The sequence below is a fragment of the Chelmon rostratus genome, chromosome 7 (assembly GCF_017976325.1).
Source record: "Chelmon rostratus isolate fCheRos1 chromosome 7, fCheRos1.pri, whole genome shotgun sequence".
In the NCBI taxonomy this organism is placed as follows: Eukaryota; Metazoa; Chordata; class Actinopteri; order Chaetodontiformes; family Chaetodontidae; genus Chelmon; species Chelmon rostratus.
The window spans coordinates 4,653,638-4,674,763 of record NC_055664.1 but is presented as its reverse complement, the minus strand read 5'-3'; the positions used below and the strand labels follow the sequence as shown (position 1 = coordinate 4,674,763).

General features: G+C 42.9%; 1 protein-coding gene across 2 annotated transcripts in view; it reads right to left on the bottom strand.

Moving 5' to 3' along the window:
• LOC121608735 (unconventional myosin-Ic-like) overlaps window positions 1-21,126 on the bottom strand; it is a 54,877-nt gene that overhangs the window by 21,766 nt on the left and 11,985 nt on the right. The window lies entirely within an intron of this gene.

Below are 21,126 nucleotides of genomic sequence, written 5' to 3'. Positions count from 1 at the left end.
CAGGGAGACCAGCATGAACAGTTTCTCACTAAGCTGTGATTTCAGACTAGATGATCATGGAATAAATGAAAAAATGTGAGTTTCGGGTAAATTATGATTGTAATAGACTCTAATCTTTTGTCTGTTGTTAACTAATTTCAGTGATTTTGACCAAAGTCAAGGTTTGGAGTCTTTCTGCCATAAAATCTAAAATTCAAACACTGGATGGAGCATAAATGATCATCTGTCATCATTTTAAATTCAAAAATGTTTATAATCGGCCTTCCAAAAAACTCTGATTGGTAGATTGCTGAAATCAATCTGTGTTGACGTATAACCATTTTTTACTTGCAAGCATATCTCAAAAGGTTCATTAAGTCCTTCCTGCCCCACACGTTCTCACCACAGCTGTCAACCTACACTAGAACACATTCAGACCGCTGCCATGAACCACGGCTTGAAGTTTAAAGGCCATTCACAGACCTCACATTGATTCATACACATGCGACAAAGCTAAGTGGAGAGTTTATGTATGTAGACAAGTTTTCTTCAAAACAGCGCCGCACTCAGTGATCGTACCACCTCTAAAAGTTGAGATGAAGCCCAAAAGTGGGGGGAAAATTCATCACTTTAACCAAAGTGCACCAAGCCCCACCCATGTTGCACATATATCTAAAAATATACAGCACAAATTTAGAATCAGAAGTGAAGTTAAACTGCAACACTTACATTTTTAAGATCTTCCAAGCCGAGGAAGCCGTTTTCTAAAATAGAGGCTTGAGTTTTACGCATAAGACTGCGAATGTTAGCCACATCCATGTTTAACATGTACTGAGTTGGACAGAACTAAAACCAGCTCGACTTGTGCTGGAGGGTAGAGGTGGGGACAGGCAGTGCAGGGACACACACACACGCACGCACGCACACACACACACACACACACACGCACACACACACACACACACACACACAAAGTACAGCAGGTGTTGTTGTTGTGTTAAGCAGTACAGTCGTCTTCATCCCTCAGGAGCCCACAAAGAAGAGATGGAGAAAAAGAGATGAGGAAGCTTCAGGGAGGAGAGAACTTATTAATTAGTGCTGCGTGATACAGGAGGGAAAATACAGAGGAGAGGTGTTAGAGGAAGGAGAGAAAAAAAAGAGAAGACGAGAGAGGAGATGATGGATGCCAAGTTATGACTCAAGCCCTGCACCATCGGTCCATTTAAACTGCACTGCAAAGTTAACAATACTCTCTGAAATTCCACACAGCAGTGCCCTCACCAACACAACGCAGCCTCCTTGAAGTCACTGCATCGCCTGTCTTTTCACTGCACAACAGACACCCGCATGCACAACATCTTGATTGTGTTTCACACAAGCATGCATGAATATGTTTGATCGTGGATTTCAAAGGGGAACTGCAGTGTCCCATGGTGCTTCACACATGGAAGGACACCATAGGACACTGGCGTGGCGGTGTGGACCTTGGAAGTTCAGGGAAACACAACTGACACCACAGCAGGTCCTTATAAACCTAATAGCATTAGCTAGCACTGCCTGTTATGTTCATGCTCTTTGATTAACTGAACCACCCCTTAGCTTTACAGCCCTTCAAAGAGGCAAGCGGTCTGGCTAAGAAGGAGGCTGTTAGAGCTGACTCACCTCTAATCTTTATGGTCTGATGACGACTCATTGGTGCCCCCTCTTTGTATGTGCATGTAAGTTTGCCTGCACACATCCTCACAAGGACAAGACAATGGCGCAAATCCAAAACGTGGACAGTTTGATTTTAATCTCTTTAGAAGAGGAGACTTTTACTGTTACATTTTACAAGGCCCTGTGATACACAACTCCCAGATGAAAGTGACTATAAACAGAATATGTAATGAATATGAGCACTGCTTTTTATTACACACTGGCTACATTCACTGTAGGCTTCCTCGGCACCTGTGGGGGCCAAACAGATGCCTCTGTCACAGACTAAATGCTGCTTCAAGGCAAACCACACATTAAGAAGAAGAGTGGCAAGTGATGAGGAAAGTAAGCTGACACACTGATATAAGTGGCAGGCGTGGATAAGTAGTAGTATTTAATTTTGAAGTTATAATCCTTAAGGCTTTCATTAAATCAAATCCCATTTTGATAATATTTATGATCAAGCTCTTTTCAGCAATACCCATTAAGTGTGTTTACATTACATTATATTCAGTAATTACCTCTCGATATAGTACATTTCCCTGTTAGTGGCAGCGCCCACAACTCCTGCACTGGATCCACAGGAAATAATGCATGCATGTAATCCTGCTCCAATTATTTTTGACTGCACTGTAAACAGATACACCAGCTGCTCTTCTGTCCTATTTCTGACAAAGTAGCTGCTCAGCGACTGTTTGCTGTAGTATTACACTGCACTTACTGTTACACTGTCACACTTCAACAAAACAGGATGTTGAAGTTTCTAACTTTAAGGGAAGGGAAAGTGTTGTGGAATGTCCTGCATCAGTGTGGTATTGTTACAGGTATGAAAAGTATTTCAAGTATTAATGCAAGCATGTGTGAGTTCATGTCTTGTCGTGTCCCACATCCCATACATCCTTGTTTCTCTTGCCCCTGGACACCACGAGCTCTGGTGACCTACTGTTTCACACATTTCTACAGAAAGCAAAGAAACTGCAGCGGTGTGTGTGTGTGTGTGGTTGTGTGTGTGTGTGTGTGTTGTTACCAGTCCCTGCACTTCTCACCTGTTAATCAAACAGTATGGGGGCATTTTGTCCTCCTCACTTGATGTTTTCTTGTGTACTTATCACTGCTCATGCTAACTGACCATTTCTTCTTAATCTAAACACGCTGATGTTGCTGCAGCTGCACACGTATGAAACGTATAACCTCCTGTGTAGCAGAGGATTTTTTCCTGGGAAAGAATTACCAGACAGCGAGCAAAGTTAAATGAATTCATCATCTGAGAACAGGTTAAATCACCGTTAGGAGTAGCAAACTGTCATGGTTTATTACAAAAACCTCCAAATTTCATGGCCTCTGGGAATTAAGAAAGCCGAGGCTCAGTTCCTCACCTCTTCCTCCTCTATCTCTCATTCACTTTCCCTCCTTGTTTCAGTCACTCGCCCTCTCTCTCCATGACTTCATTGTTTCCCAATCCCGCTCTCGATGTTTGGCTTTCCTGCATATAGTGCCGCACACCGGACCTCCACCCGGTCTCAGGAACACGGCAAATACGTGCCTACCCGGTTCGGACATGTCGTCATGTTTTCCAAATCCTGTGTAGCAAACAAGGCAGCTTGGAGCCAGGTTAGCAGGAGGAGACCTGAGGAGGTACAGCTCTCTGCTAAGACCTCCACCCATACTAATGTTTGATTCATACAAGTTTCTGGTACCAAGATGTAAACAAACAGCTTTCAATACTTTCAGTGTTTACTGTGCACACACACACATCATCTTGAATGCAATGTTTTTTGTACCAATTCTTCACAGGTTATGTTTCGTAACCCTGTGCTTTCTCCTCCCTTTAGTGCCTCCGCCCTCTTTCAAATGACAGATTGAACGAATGGCCACATCTAAGAGAAGCAGAGAAAAGGGGAGAAAGCAGAGGGGTTTGATCATCCAGCCAGCCTGTGAACAATAGCAGCTTGACCTTTGCATTGCCTTGGGTGTGCGCTCAGAGCTCAGATGTCACGCTGTTTGTGTAAACCTCATCTAACCTGCTGCTTTCAGTGTGCCATACAGTGCTAATGATCGACGCATGGGTGGATAATAACGAGAACATTTAGACGTACTGTAACAGCCATCTAATCCTGCAAAACCGGGCTCGAAATAATAAAATACTTTTTTTTAAATTATAAACAGTGTTTCTACTTTACTGGCTTAAATGTGTTGACTTGTGCTGCACCAGCACTGTTCTGTCATTGCTGATGCAAACACTGAGGCTGTTAGTATTCCATATATTAGGGGAGGGCGGTATATTGGTTTTGTCAGGATTCGCTTCAACACTGAAGCTCAATGATGGATCGATACCAACTTTAAACTTAGAAACTGTAAGTTTTGCCATTTTAATGATGCTTTACTGTCTATTTTGCTGGTTAGCCTGTTGAACTTGGCGTAAGCACGTTCAGCGGCTAATGTGGCTAGAAGCATCTGTTGTAGATCCACAGGCTGCAGCAATGTCAAGAGAAACTAAGCCTCATTTGACACAAATTTTAATGCATCGTCCATCCACACCACATATCGGTCAATTTCAGGTGCCAATCTTATCCATCAGCTTCACACCTGTCAACATAGAACATTGGGCTTTGGTAGGCATCCAAAAACCATTGTGTTGTGATTTTTTACAACATTTAAGAGCTATACATTTTCACTACTAATTTTAGAGATTGTTTCCATGGCAACTATAATTAAAAAGACAGCTGTGGACCCTGCACGTGTCACTCAACTCCACTTGTTCAGTCATAGTTTTTAGTATGCTGAAATCTATAATAGCACTTTATTTCTAACATTTTCAATAATTTAGGGATGCAACAGTTTGTGAATTGATTAATTGTAAATCATTAGAAATTCTATCCAAAACAACAAAAACCAAAGGTTTATTGATTCTAGCTTCTCCAGCAGGAGGATAACCTTCTTTTCCCTCTATTTTATGATGGCAAGCAATTTTTGGGAGGGCTCTCATCATCAGGGGTATTTCTTTCAGTTTGGAAGACCCCCTCCAGAGCAACAGAAGACTTTATCCTGTGCAACTGTTTACACAGACTCAGTCGTGCCAATAATGAGTGAACTGAACTTCATGTATAAAATTGTGCAGGTGGAGTAAGAGACTGAATAAGAACCAACACAAAAGTCTCATTCTGACATCAGATGGGTATCAGGGTATGTTTAAATATTTAACCTTAAAAAGACTGGATCATTTTCTGCTTTTGTATGGCACACAGCCACATATAACAGGTCCACATGTAGTACGTCTCTGTCAGACTGGATTAGATTCAAAGAGCCAATAAACAAATCAGGCCCCAGAGCACTGAGACCAACTGGAGTTAAATATCTGTGCCATAAAAGATCCAGGTTAAATATGCAAAGAGGAGCGTAGCAGTCAGGAGTGTTAGAGAACAAAACACAACTTCTTCTGACTTCTGTTTCACATGATTTGTGGAACTTCTATAATGACAACCAAACGAGTGAGGCGTGTGGTTCTGATGAAGAAATGGTTAGCTACTCGCAGAATGTTTTGCCATTTTTTCTACATTTTTCCATTGCATCAATTGTCTGGCACTGATTTCTCCTCTTCTCTCAACTGTTCTGCACTAGCTGGTAGGAAGAGAAGGGCAAGAAGTGAAGAATGTCTACATTCACAATGTCAGTGTAAATGCAATAAAGCTATAATGATGCCAAGTGTGACATCAGAAGCCATGCAAGAGGTGATGGTGCCTTGTTGCTTTTGATTGGACCACAAGTCAACCACAGGCTTTAGTGAACAAGGAAGTGGCCAACAAATCACAACACACTCCAACACCTTCTGTTAAATGGTGTGTGTGTGTGTTGCAATTAAAATGATATATCAACACTGAAGCATTTCCCGATTCCACACCTGTACAGGATCCAAGCTTATTAATATTCTGAATACGACTACCATGGAAACGGCAATGCAGGCTTCGCAGTGAGCATGTCCATTTCCACCCCTACAGACTGTGGAGCCGCTCTGCAGAGCAGTCAGACAGGCAGGACGAGCTCGCTGAGCGGGCTGCAGAGGTGGACCAGCTTACCTGGGAACATGTTGGTCAAAAGAACACAACTAGCAGCATATTCAGTCTGTTCTTGACAAAGAGCCCACCATGGTTAACTGTTCCTGAGCAACTCACTACTACTACTACTCTGCTGCAGTCCCACCAGCTCCAGGGGTGCCTTTCTATAGCTTACCCTGAACTTTGATCTCCCTGGAGGGGGCAGGGAGCAAGTGAACGGACAACTTCCCTACTGTGGATTCACATAAGTATCCCATTTTCCCCACAACTATCATTTCACGTCTATGATTACCACCATTATATAAAATAAAAGTGACAAATATATCCTTGCTCTATGGTGTCAAGATCAACTTCACAGACAGTGAAAAGCAGCTAACTTGAAAATCAGAAATTACTACAATGTCCAAAATATAACATCCACACACCTAAAACTAATGATGTAAAACCTTTCACATGACATAGTACAGGGCCACAAAAAAGCTATGACTAGAATAATAAGAGAGATTTCAATCTTCTATAGGACAGGCAGCTGAGTTTCACCTTGGTTTCTCTTGCTTAACTTTTACAGCAGGCTGGTTAACACTGAAACTTACAAACTGACATGAATCCTTCACTCGTTTAGTTTGAGTGAGCTACCTTTACTTTCAACCTTCAGTTCAAATCGCAACTTAGTCGTTTTTTTATGAGACATTTATGAGTCAGTCGGTCAGACACAAGAATGTAGTAACACTAACTTACCCGACCCCAGCGATACTCCATGGAGAAGCAGCTTTGAGCTTTTCAAGTCCTGAGGTTTGTATTCCAGGTAAAATAAACTAGGTTACCGAGCGGGAGCTTTTCACTTGTCAAACTTCATCGCAGCTTTGACTTGGTGCAGTCTGGAAAGTGCCTGACGTGGATAGCCTGCAGAGAGTGAGGCGAGCCTCACATAAACTACCTATTGAACTGAAGACAGATGCCCTGCTGGCAATAATGACAACTCTGTCAGGAATCTCTCAGTGCATTGTACTATCCTGACGAATCTGTCAGTCCTCCATCTTCCACACACTGTTGTAGGAGCAGAGAAGGCTCATAAAAGTAGATCAAATCCTTATGGATGCATGTGCACGTGCCAGAATGTGACACTAAATAGTTCGATACGAGTTTAGCTGCGGGGGTCCTGCTGAATAACACGTTCCAGCAGATTCTCTTATCAGTAAGAGATAAGAGGACTTTTTAAACTGATACATCACACACTTTTTTCATTAACTCACTCACTCTTACTCTCGGTGAATGCCAAAGAATGTTGACCGGCCACACAGCACCAGCATGTGATTGCCTCGCCCTGGGGCGGTGCAAACACACACACACACACACACACACACACACACACACACACACACACACACACACACACACACACACACACACACACACACACACACACACAGACGGCGATGAGGACACACCTTCTCGGATATCAAATAGATTCCAATTCAAATAGCTCTGACATCAACATGACAAATACAGAGTCACAGTGAAGAAGGATGCTGAGATCAAGGAGGAGAGGGAGTACAAACAGCTGAAGGGAAGCATGACAAAGGCATGGGCAGGTGAACAGCGGGCTGTTATGGCTCTGCCTCTCACCTGCCTCTCTGTCCTGTGTCCTTGAAGTTCAGGAGCACACTATCAAGGTATTTACGCAATACAACTGCCACTGCAGGTACTCATTACAAGTAAAGCAGCTCCTAAAAACCCTCTCATTCAAATAAACTCCACTGGCCACTTCAATAGCTGGACCAGAAGTAAACCCATCTCACACACAGTTTCTTACCTTTCATACACTTTAATGCAAAAGTGTAGACAAGAGATTCCTCAGCTTATACTTAACCATGAAAAAGCATATACATGTTCTGACTGACTTTTTCTGCAAGGCCAACGTATGGCTGGGTGTCTTACCAGCGGTCTGTACTTCATGGCTCCTGCCCCTGCGCTCGAGTGATTTGGACAGGGTTTTTTTTCGTTCCCACCGAGCTGATAGTCCAGCTATAAGAATGTGGCCTCCAGCGCCGCGCTCAACCACTATTTAGCCGAGAGTTTGTTTTTAGAAGCTCTCCCCTCCGTCCTGAGACCCAGCTGCCATAGCTTCTCCTCTTACTGCTGCTCATACACGCTTAACAAACGCCTCACTCTGCCTCTCTCGCTCGCCACTCGTTCACCCGCTTCTCGTCTCCCTCCCTCCCTCCAGAGGAAATGGTCCCTGTGTTAGGTGACACATAACCCCCCCTCCTTCTCTCTCTCTCTCCCCCTCTGTGCTTTTTTGCCCTGCTGCCCTCTCCTCAAGTCAACAGGCACTTACCCTAAAAACTTACCATCGTTCCTCTCATTTCCCCTCTTTTCTTCCTCTCTCTCTGCTCTTAAGAAAAAGCAGAGGGTACAGGAGAGCTAACAAGTCTCCTATCATACACACACACACACACACATCTGGACCTAACCACCCCTGGAGAGAAAAAAAGGATGAAAAAGGAAAAAATGTGTCGTGATGCCAAAGGGCTAAAGAGTGTGTGTGCACCCAAGCGTGCTTGTGTGAAAAAGGGAAACTCTTAAGTAGTAAATGCAGCACGAGCCTATAAATAATCATCTATTTGAGCCAAAAGAGTTTCCTTCCTCCTCCTTCACTCCCTGTTCTCCCCACTCTGCAGTTTACAAGCTGAAGCAGAAACCAGACAGGCAGCCAACAGACCCACTGTCATAAATATGGCTCTTGATGCTCGCTGCATCCACTCACACACACACAGTACACACCCACACTAACATGTATACAATGATGCATGCATGCATGTAAAATGATTTACCATCATTATTCCAATATCATTACAGGGAGTGTAATTAGTCCAGACCAGCGTTGTGCACACGCGTGCACACGCATGCGCACACACACACAGGCACACACACTCACTGCAGATCAAAGGCCTCAGCAGCCTAATGCATCTGCTTGTTAACACTAATAACAACTGACATCTCACAGGCAATGGGCGTGTGTTGCTGAGAACAAAGAGGAAGACAAGTTTCCACTATAGTTGCTGGACTAATACACTGACATTAATGAGGGGTAGTTTGTAGCCTGATGGGGATCTGTCTGAAGGAAGCTTAGAGCAAGCTTTATTTTAGTCTTTTGTTGAGGACAGAATGTCATTTGAACATTTTGAGAAATGCACTGACTGTCTTTCTTGCCAAGAGTTAGATGAAAGTTCAGTGCCAGTCAAATCTGTCTTATGTACATGAAGCTGAAGAAGGATGATTAACTTAGCTTAGCATAAAGACCGGAAACAGGGGTAACAGCTTGCATGGCCACAGTACTTTCCTATGCAACAGACAGATATACGATTCTCATCTAACTCTCGGCAAAAAAAATCCAATATGCATATTTCCCAAAATGTTGAAGTTTCCCTATAATGTATGAAGCAGCACAAAAAAATCAGCTACATTCCTTCTTAATTGGAGTGATATTTTGTCAGAGGAGGGACAGCAATGCCAACCATCAACAACTGACAACAACAAAAAAACATAAAGGATTGTGAGTATAAGAGTTGGCTGACAAGTTTATCTCCTTTCATTAAAATACAAGGTAGGAAAGAGACAGCAACACTATGATATATAGTTTATGCACAAACATAAAGCCAAAGGACATATTTTCAATTGGCCGCTGATGTCAAAGAGACCCCAAAAGTTCCTGATGCTGGACAAAGTGGGGCATTCTAATCCATGGCGGAGCTTCAAAGAGCAAAGCAAAAGCAGGAAGGCCAGGTTTTATAGGCCTCATTAGGATGACCCGCTTCTTCCTGCTGATCTAAGAGAATAGGCCCATAAACCCAAAGAAGTGGCGCTTACTAGTACTGTATACTTCATGTCTCTAGCTCTAGCTTCTTAATCACATCTGAACACACACCTGAAAAAGAGTGTGCGTCCAGTCGGGTGTTTTTTAGAGTAAGAGTAATAACGAAAGAGGAAGGGAGCTGGTGAAAAGAAGAGAGAAGTTGGAAAAATTAAATGAGAAAATGAATGAGAGCAGGCAGAGACAGAGAAAGAGCTTAACTCTGTCATCATCTTCCTCATCATCTCCTTTTCCTTCAGTCAGCACTGAGGCTCTCAGAGCTCAGGTAAAGTCTTCGTCAAGGTCATTGTATTCATGCTTCCTTGTAGCTCTTCAACTCAAACAAAAAAAGACACCTTTGAAGGGTCTTTCAGGTAGTTTACTGCAGCACAAACCACCAAGCTATGAAGAATCATTAAAGGCAGGCCGCCATAGCAGAAAAAAGGTTCACCGCACTCATTCACAGACAGACAGCAGGTGCAACTTTATCAAAGAGTACTGCAGGGACAATATAAGAGAACGCACCCTTGGAAAATAACACACATGTGCCTTCTCTGCCACACTGCCCTCTACTGGTCACCACCATCAACATGTAACTCAAAGAGCCATTAGGTTTTTGCTGAGGCAGACCTGAAAATGCCTGAAAATAACTTCATCTCCCTGCATGCTCAGAGCGACCAACACACACTTTGTACTGGGCTCAGCAGATTAAACTTTATACACCTTGTTTGATGCCGCCCCCCCATCACTCCTCTCTCACTCTCTCTTCCTTGCCAGTATAATCAGAGCCCCTGCTGCAGGAATCTGAGTAATGTTTTCCAGACGCTCTCTCTCCCTCTCTCTCCCCCTGCCTGTGAGTCTCTCTCACCACTGTGTGAGAATATACTGGACAGACAGCAGGAAGCAGGCAAAGATATAAGGGAAGATAGCAGGCCACAGCTGCTAAACACCCAGAATATCAGCTGGGTTTATTCCTTTATTCATCTCTGCTAAAGTCTCTGGCAACGACAGATTTTTGGCAAGCGTGCACACTGTAAAGGTGTGTGTCTGGGTGTGTTTTTCTGCAGGCTCATGCTGAGGCAGCATATTTGTGCTGAGTTCGAGGAAGGAGGGGGTGCATCTGACCACCAGTATCTCGCTCAGCTGTCAGACTTTAACCCTTTCTTATCCACTTTTCTTATCCCACTTTGACTTCACTTTCATCCAAAGTTAACTCTTTCTGGCTACGGGGGCATTACAGAGATTGGAACAGAATTCATGAATACAAAAAGCATGAGGGTCTCTATATATATGTATATGTATATAAACACAGAATACTAATTTTTTATCAGCCTAATGATCCACTGGTACCAGATACTGAGTCTGTCCTCTCCTCCCACACACTGCCTGACAGCTCTTTTTGCCTACACGCAGAGGCTGAGGCTACAATACAGCACATTCAGTTTGTCTTTTATAGCTCTTAGGCTATAAACGATATGACATAAAAGCCCTATGAGGGGCATAAATCCATGGAAACAAAGAAAACATTGTTATATATGTGCCATTTGGCCAGCAGAGGAGGTTCTCAACTATAGGCCCTGGTGCCATGCAACCATTTGGCCAGCAGTGCAACAGCAGGTGCATCAAATTTGCTATTATTATATTATTTACTTAGTACGTGGCTACATAATCCAGTTGAGGTCATTGAAGGATTAATGATTGCAGGATTTATGAAATACTCAAAATACAAATGTGTATGTTTACTGGTGTGTTAGGTCATTAAAAGAAGCCAAACAAAGTGTACAATAAGCTCAATAGCTCTCTTCCTTTCCATTCAAAGCATAGTCTGTGTTGATTTGCCTCTCTACTGAGCATGCACGAATACACACACACACGCACACGCACACGCACACGCACACTTTGGGGGAAAACACCAGATTAAACATCATGTTGTTTAGACTGAGGGAAGTTTAAATCCCACTGACCACTTTCAGGCTTTCAGGGAAACGCATGTGACCTCAACTCCGTGGGAAATCAGAAATGGGAAACTTGACTTTCCCCTCCAGCTCCCTCGTTCTCTCTCTCCAGAGTTCCCCTCCCCTTAAATTCTTCTTTCCTCTCTCACTTCCTCTCCAGCAAAGTGTGTTCTGTGCTATCTTGGATATATATATAGCAATTTTCCACTCCAATACCATTACCCATAAGATCCAGAAATAAGGCTTGGGAACGTGTCATCATGAAACGTCATGCCACACTCATCTGCCATATTTATTAGAAGCTAATACTAAACTGCTCTGTACTGCTGAACTGCATTGGCATGACTTGGCCCGTTTTCGTTCTAACTTTGTGCTATGTCGTCTTTGGATTATTCATTCATTCATTCATGGGGGGGGGCGTGTATAGTAAAGTGTACAGTAACTGAAAGTGATGTCTACAGCAGCTGCTTCATGTCAACAAAAGACAACTGCTGCCCTCTGGATCACCCACAATGCCGCATGCCACAACATCAATTTCCAATTCCTCTGCAATCCTGGACATGTTCAATTCAATGAGTCAAACTATTGCTTAATGAAGTTGTGTCATGAGAACAAAGTGCAAACAGACAGGATTTCTCCATTTCAGCATGTGCAACACCCTCGGTTAGCAAACTAATGCTAAATATGTTGTGCAGGCTAAGACTGGTGCTTCAGTGAACATTAGGGACGTGCTGATCCGATAAACCGGATAATTAGTGGCACAGATACTGGCCTTATTCGGCTGATTGGGCATAGATTGGGACATGACCCATCCACATTGCACTTTACAGTTTCTTTTTCAATGTCATTCTAATTCCTCTATTTGTTACACTCATTCAGTCACAGCAGGCTGCTGACTCAGGCTTCAGTGCAACAGCAATGTCTGCCCTCCTATTAGCTTACATAAAGATGATTCCAATGAGTTCCACAGTGAGGTATACAGAGAGCACCGGCAGCAGATATATCACCATCCATCAGCATATTTAAAGACACCCTGTGCAGTTTTAGACCAGTGGTAGTGTTACAGAGCACTGATTTTGAGTGGGTCCCTGGCTTTCTTTGAATTGTGTGCATGCACAAGGACACGCATGCTGTGCAAGCATGTGCAGGGTTTCCCATATATCCATTTATTAAACACAGAGTTACTCATAGCCATAGCCATGATAATCATGACTTTTACAATTCTGATGAGCTCTCTATCAGTGCTGCACTGTTGCATCATACTGAGCACACCCTTCATCGCAAGATTACGTGGGTTCAATTTCAGCCTAGGCAGTAAAGGTTTCATCACCCTGATGAATCCCAGGCGTTAAGGATGCTGACATATTGTTGTCTCAGTAATGAGTAATATCAGTAATAAACCCAGTAATCAGTGATATGACAAGGGACTAGGCCTTGTTGCTAAATAGCAGCATGAACCAAAATCATCTCCGACGCCCGGAAGATTAGCCTGGGATGGGACGATCACGGCAAAGCAGCAGATGTCAAAATATGCAACTATTGCAATGACATGGGAAAGTAAAAAGAGACGTTTGCAACTGATTGCATTTGTCGAAATGGACAAAACAAAAATCCCTTCCACAGTTATGTCCTTTATAAGAACACTGACCAAAGTACAGTCCATATGATGACTCCACCCGTCTCTATTGCAATATCCTCAAGAATCGTCTTACATGTCATCTAAAACCTCAGGCCCACTAAACAGAATTACACTATAGCTGGCTTTCAACCAAAAGCAATATGTCTGCTCCTCCAAGATGAGTTATAAATCATGCTAAAGGAACACACCTAGTTTTAGGGGAATTTTGTTTTACTGGTCAATTTAGCTATTATGTGATGAGAGATTGTCCAATAATCTACCGCTTTGTCCATAGTAGATCCTTGATTTAAGGGTCTTATAACCATATGCAGTACTCAATAAAATGGGCAAACCTAAGTAGAAAGTAAGATGAATAACTTGCAGCCAGGTTTGTCAGTTGTGTGCATCCCTCTAAGCTTTATCAAACATTAGGAGCACAAGTCCAACTGGACCATCACTCTATTCTGTAATCTCCTTGCATGTCTTTCTCTGGGTGTCTCTGTATATTGTAACTTTCCAGCAGGCCTGGCTTTCTTCCTGACACTCCACAGGTTCTTCCAACATAACAAAGCCAATCTTGTAATCGGTACTAATACAAGTCATTACAACAGCTTGAACAATAAATATTGCATGAACTTTTGGCCTTTCTTTGCTGTGGAATAGAACTGTCAACGTGGGCTGTGAGAGAAAAGCCAGAGAGGGATCAAACCTTAACTCACTGGCAACAAATCAAAGAATAAAGAAAATACAAAGCGTCTCACGGCGCCCCTTTGAAGCATTAAATGCCCGCTCAAAGTCGCTGTAAATCTGCATGTATTCCCCACCTACCAAAACACACTCATCCAAACAAGATCCTGACGTTAGCCAGACTGTCATTAAATCAGCATCTCCTGCCTTCACCTTTCACTTCTTCCTCTCTCCCACGCTATTCCCCTCACTCTCCTTTCCCATCTTCCACTCTTTTAATCACACACCGGTGCGAGATAGAACAATTGCTAGCTTTAGTCCTGCATCAGCCTTGAAATCACTTGCCAAAATTGAAAGAAATAAAAGAGGGAAGGGAGGGAGTGATCCAGGACCGGCATCTGGGGCAAGGGACCAAAGAGAAAAAATAAATGGCAGTGCAGGGCGGCTGTGATGTCAGAGAGAAAGAATGCAAGCCATGTGGGCGGCAAGCAAGAGCCGGGAAACAGAGACAAGAGGGCAGAAGAGAGGGAAATAAGCTGAAAGAGAAGTATCGAGAAAGAGAAAGAGAGGCAGGAAGTTGACGACAGATGGTGAAAGTGTCACAGTAAGGAGGAATTATAATAAATGAGGGTGAATCTGAGAGTGTGTGCGCATGTGTTTTCTGACATAACCAGCGCTCTGTCAGCTTACGGTGGCACAGCCTTATATTGACACAAGGGGGTTCCCAGGGGCCAGATACACTCAGTCAAACTGTTCCCCTCTCTCTCTGTGTTCCTCTCTGCTGCTGCCCTCACGGCTCTGGGTTAAGTGAATCACCTCCATGTGTGTCTGTGTGGTGGGTGTGTGTGTCCATGTGCACCAGACCATGGCAGAGTGAGACGTTTCCATTGTGAGCAGATGTGAGACAGAGAGACACAAAACACTAAAGCAGCAGGCTTGAAATTAAGTTAATAAGAGAAACTGGGCTTTATTTTTTTTCAATTCACACACACACACCAAATATGGAGACACTCCCTGTCCTTCACACACATACACACCCACTTTTCCACTGTGGCAGCACTTTGGTCATGCAGGCATTTCCTAAAGTGTCTAGCGTCTTCCATAAAGGCATAATCCTGGACTGAAGTGAGTGGGTGGTTGAATCGTTCAGAGGTTTCCGTGAGGATCAATGGAAGCTGGTCCCAGCTCTTCCACAGAACTTTCACACTGACTATGACCTCTGATAGGAACAGGAAACGCTGCTCTAAATTAACTATCTATTTTAAACATGGGTTTTTTGTTTGCTTACAGCTGGTGTTGTCAGAGTGATACAGGCACTGCATGAGGTCAACAAGTTTGACACTTCAAGGTGAGTTTGAAAGCAGAAACACAGCAGCACAGGAGTGGTTCTACACAGCCATATTCACTGTGTGATAGACTTTTTTCACAGAAGAATGAATGAATGGCTGAAATCTGTTTATTATGTATTTATTTGTTCTGGCTCACTGTCACACTGTCATGGTTTACTGAGCAGAGTCAGAGCCATTGTTAAAGTTATGAGCAACATCTGTGCTTTTCCAACTGAGACTGCAAATTGTCTGATGGGAAAGGGGCTATAGTTTAAATCACTGAAACAATAAAACAGGATAAATAAATTCTATTTTTTTCAACATTGTCGGTCTGGAAAAATTGTGAAAAATGTGGAACAAAGAGGTCGAGCCAAAACCTTAATACTGTAAGTACACTGTATGAAGGATCGCAGGGCCCCAGATAATGATTATTTTCATGATCAATTAATGCGCAAAAAACTCAGAAATATTAACTTTATAAAATCTAACACTAAGAAAATCAGGAAATATTCAGATTTGAGGAGCTAAAAGCTACAATATTTGGGCATTTTTGCTTTGAAAATTACTCAAATGTTTAATGGATAGACATGGAAGTGAAAGAAAACACAGACACACACCGTCTCCTCTCCCTTCAGTCAACAGGGCAGGTGGTGACTTGCTGAGAAGGAACTCAAAACATTCTACCTCTCCAACCCCCATTCCCACCCTTTTCTACCTACAGAGGTGCATATCTGTCCTGCTGCTCCTCTCATCCCTCACTCTCTTCTCATTCACTACTTGCCTTTTTCCACTTCTCTTACTGTTTACTACTAGTTACTACTCCTTCTCCACCTCTCTTTATCTCTTATTCCTTCCCTTCTTATTCTCTTTCTTCCACATCTCACCGCTGTCTTCCCCTATGGATAGAGGGCCTCTTGGTTGTATTTATACCCAGCAGGCCTTATATGGAAAAGGGCTTTAGCTGTAGGTTAAAACAATGCGGGACTGCCTGCACCATGCAACCCAAGCCATGATAGAGACCAGCACAGCAGATCAACAGACCTGTTTCACAGCCAAACATTTACACTCAATGGCTCTCTGAGGGTTGAGGGCTATTTTAGAGGGTTTAAATACGGACACAAAACTATTAACTCATATTAAGCAACTTCAAACTAAAAATACCCTCCCTACCTACCCTCAAAGAACGCAATTTAGCATCTTCCTCCTCCCCCTTCCTCTTCCTCCTCTCTTCCGTCTCTTGTCTCATTACCTTGTACAGTCGTGAGTCGACCCACCAAACAACACTGCAACCAATAATGCTTGGATTGAAGTAAATACGGAAGTATTTCATCTGATTTGACTGACTGCAAGAAATTTGTGCCTCTCAACATGCATCCAGTCCACGGCATTATAACAGCTTGAAGTAAGCTGCTATATTTCCAAACATTGAATTTCCTGTTTACACCAAGCACTTCCTCTTTGCTGATTAGACATTAACAACAGCTGAGGCGTGGGACAAAACAACACCAGATGACTAGAACAAACACACACTCCTCCAAATACTGCATTTTGGAACAATTGTTATTCTACCTACTTGGGCCTCAATTCTTCTTCTGCGTCTTATGCCTCTTCATAAAAAGATTTAATAGCTTTCACTTTTAATTCAGCGGCCGTCTTCTTTTTGCATCTTAATGCAACAGGCCAGGACTGTAGCAATCCCCTCAACTGGCATCTACAGCTGAACCCACTGCTTGTATATGCTTGCACACAAACACACACACACACACACACACATATACATAAATTTATACATATAAACATATAGCAGAGTAATTAAAGTGCCCAGCTGTCTATACACAGGTAATGAATGAAGCACACGGGGGAAATAGAGGGCAGGAGGGGTATTTGGTGGAAATGTGGAAAAATGTTTCAGAGAAATAAAAGATTTGAAAGGAAGTGCGACAGTTTGGAAAAATGGCTCCTCGGAGGCCATCGGTTTCTCATTAAAATGCTGTTGGCACGTCAGCATCCACCTACATTAAACCTGACAAATGGATGGGAATTTATGTGTGAACGGCTTGAACTCAGAGGAATCTCTGGAGAAAGTAACTTAACACAGAGCCTCTCCCTACTCAGGAGGATAGCTCAGCAATTTGGTCACACAAAGTTCATTGCAACATCTCTGGAATCTTCTCCTTAGAGATTTATCACCAAAGGTTGGGCTGCCGAGTCAGACAATATACACACAACTGCTCTGAGGACGCAAACATACACATGTCCATTGCACTATGCTAAGAAGATCATCCATAATTCAGCATTTCCAAACATTCAGCTAAATCCATGCTCCAATTGAAACTATCATTGTACTTCTGATTTTCATCTACAAGTGTGCACTGACACACACACACCTTCCCTCAAGCCATGCCCATGATAATGATGAAATGTAACGTGCTGCCAGGCATCACTAGTGTCTCCTGAGGCTGAGAGGCAAACATAGAGACAGGGAGGCATTACTGAGTGGCTGAGTGTGGGCCGGGGGGCCATGTGTGGATGACACTTGGTGTAAACAATGGGTACGTTTGAAATGATGCCAGCCTCTGTCCCACACCTGTGCTACTGTAAGCGTGGTACTGTAAGTCCACAGCGACTGTTGCCACAAACACACATATTAAAGCAAAGAGAGCTGCACAGTTTTTACACACCACAGTGCACACACAAAATGCTGCGTTGCTAGGCAACCCATTGGATGTACTCACCTGTCTGAACATCATTCTCTGAGCCTTGTGCACCGCACAAGTCCACAATTATCTGCTCTTGGTTTCTTGATCATTCCCAGGTCATATCATAACCAGTCCTCTCAGACTGTCTGTCCCACTATAGTCCCACTACAACCAGTCCTCTAAGCCTCTCTGTCCCACTATAACCAGTCCTCCCAGTCTCTCTCATTTGTGCTGAAGGAGGCTCTGCAGCCACAGCTGTGACAGAAATGGTCAGAAACAGCGGAAAGACCTCACAAGCCTTACCGGAGGAAGAAGTTCCTCAGCAGTACATCAAACATAGAAGTCACTGCTGGAGGATCCACCATGAGCATTTCAGCATTCAGCCAAAGGCCGGCGTGGATCTGTTTGTGACCAACTTATTCAGTGTGTTTTATTTGTGATGTGCGCCTGATGCATTAAATCAATCACTTAAGGTAGGTGCTGGAAATCAAACCATATTGTGATGCCCCCAAAAATCTAGATTTAAATAATTAAATTAATATCTTAAACATGCAACAACTAGTCAACTAATGGCTTGAATGAACAATGACTATTTGACTATGAAAATCTAATGTTTGCAATAATCATACTGACTGAATATTCATAAGAAGTGCGGTTATTGTTGTTAAAATGGTGAACAAAGTATGTTGAATTTTTGCCACTGATTACGAAAACTAGTATTCCAAAAAAAAGCTGTGACAACGTGACTGACAACATATGTACAAATAGACTGATTAATAATAACACGACTTAATGCATAACTAGGGTGCGGCATCATGAAATCAAAATAATATAAATGTCCCCATCGTGGTTTCTTAGGGCACAGGACAAGTGGTTTACGATAGCATAAAAATACCATTCAAATTCAGGTAGATAAGTTCAGCCCAGTGACACACGGGCAACAATTTCACCACACTGTGAACTGATCTAAAACAACAGTTATTCCTACTCTCACTTTAAAACAGCAGAAGACTCCCTCTCTCTCTCTCACACACACACAACCATCTAACCACTCGTCATATTTAGACTGGGCGGGGCTGCTGTGGTATGTTAGATAGTGAGCTTTGATTATTTGTGTTCAGGAGGTATGCGAGTCACAGCTGTGCTGAGGATAAAAATACATTAATTAGGAAACAACTGGGATATCCTGGTAGTCTCTGGGTTTAACATGCTGACTATGTAACCACGGCGTTCCCAGTATCAAATTCAAAAGTTCAAAGTAGTGGCTATACTTCTTGACAAAGTAGCGCACCAAGAAAACGGCAGAAGGCACTGAATTTATGACTCCTTAACCGTATCAAATCTTAAGATAAGATTGACACATTGAGACTTTCAACACCCGAGGAAGCCCTACACACTTACAGATACTGTCAGGCTTTCACAGTTCAAATTGGACACTGCGCCCATGGAAAGTTATTGCAATATAGGTGAACATTAACCTCCTAACCCAGAGAGTGCAGCATTCACAGGGGGGCAATGCAGCATATAAAGAGGGACAGCAAGTGAGTGGGAGAGTGGTCTGATAAGGGTTTCACATGGCAGCATGGACTGTATTTCATAAACTCAGTGTGCCTTACAGTAAAACATCGGCAGCATTAAACACATGAGATAGAGAACGCACATAAATAGGCTACATGTATAAAATATCCTTGTCCAGGAGGTCCAGGGTACGTCTGCACACTCTCACCTTCAATAGCAATGAGCAGGTAAAGCAAAGGAGGCAGTGAACATTGCTCAGGTCAGTTTCGGCCATCAGATGACTGTATCAGTCAAAGCCTGGTTTGTACCAGCGCTCTTAATCTCATTCATCGACTGTGTTTGCATTCCTTCAGACTCCACAGGCTGCCTTCTTTTTTGCTTTCTCTCTGCTGGTATCTAGCTATGCTTTCATGCCACATTTACTTTTTCTTCTCTCGACCTCACAACACTCAAGTTATTTATACCACCACCACTTTTTCTGCCATTTCCCACATTCCACCTCCTACTCCACCAGCTCGTACTCTGCCTTCATGTGACTGTCCTCCTTCTTCTCAACCCCCTCCCCTCGCACAGAACTGACATTATCAAAGCTCCACGGAAAGATCTAGTTAAAGGTTAACAAAAGGTACAGAGTGAAAGAGGAAGCCTTAACCAAGGATGTTTGCCGTATTGTCACCACAGTCAAGGCTGTGGAAAACACACGAGCACACAGCTTCTTTCTGCTAATACCGTACACTGCCCATTTAGACAACCCCTGCTGTCCTGCAGGAGGATTCTCTGCAATAAATGTCCCATTTCAAAAACCCTATTTGTCGATCTTTTGGTAATAAGCACAATATGATGAATTTTTTAACCTGACATCAATGTTTTATTGATGGACTAAAAGCCCAGTCACACCAATGTTTGAAATGGCTCAGTTTCATGGCAAAATCAGGGCAATCACTCACAGGGGGAATGTAAATCTGCACATTGAAAACTTAACTTTCATGAATAACAAGCCATCTTGATGAAGCTGACTTTTGAGGGAATGGAGAGCAAGAGAGCACAAAATAGAGGAAGCTATCACAGTTTACTAGCTGTTTTGCACCATCATGATTTTTGAAAACTGCTCCACAAAAACAGGACTGGTTCTTAAACAGTTATGAAACAGGACTCGATGGTACAAATATGTCTCTAAAATAAACTGTCAGCTACGTCCCATTAGCGACTGAGCTAACAAGCTTGCTACCTGACAGTTATCAACCAACTAGTTGGAGAACTTTAATGCCTCTTCAGTAACTCTCTACTGAATGAAATGATGTACAGAACCAAACACCAGGGGAAGTTCAGTAAAGAGAAAATGAAAGAAGTTTGGACGGCTGTGACTGACTAGTGCTAGCATGTTCCTGCATTGCTAGTGTGCTAGCAGTTAGCTTGCCAGCTACAATAGCCCCTAATGAACCAAGCCTAGCACTGTCTGTTTTACAAAGATGTGTTCTAGCACCCTGTGTAGTAAATGTTGATCCAAGTAGAAAATGTGTAGTTATGGATGCATGGCCAAAATACTATTAAAAAACTAATACACACGGTAACAGACTAGCCTGACAATATACTGTGCGAAACATTACATTACATTCAAGTACATTAAACATCCTAAAGGTCGAAGTCCGAAACTGCTCCAGCTGGAACTTTCCCTATAAGGCAGCTATTAGCCACTCTCAGCACAAAGTAAACAATGTTTGAATGGAATTTAAGTCAAGCCA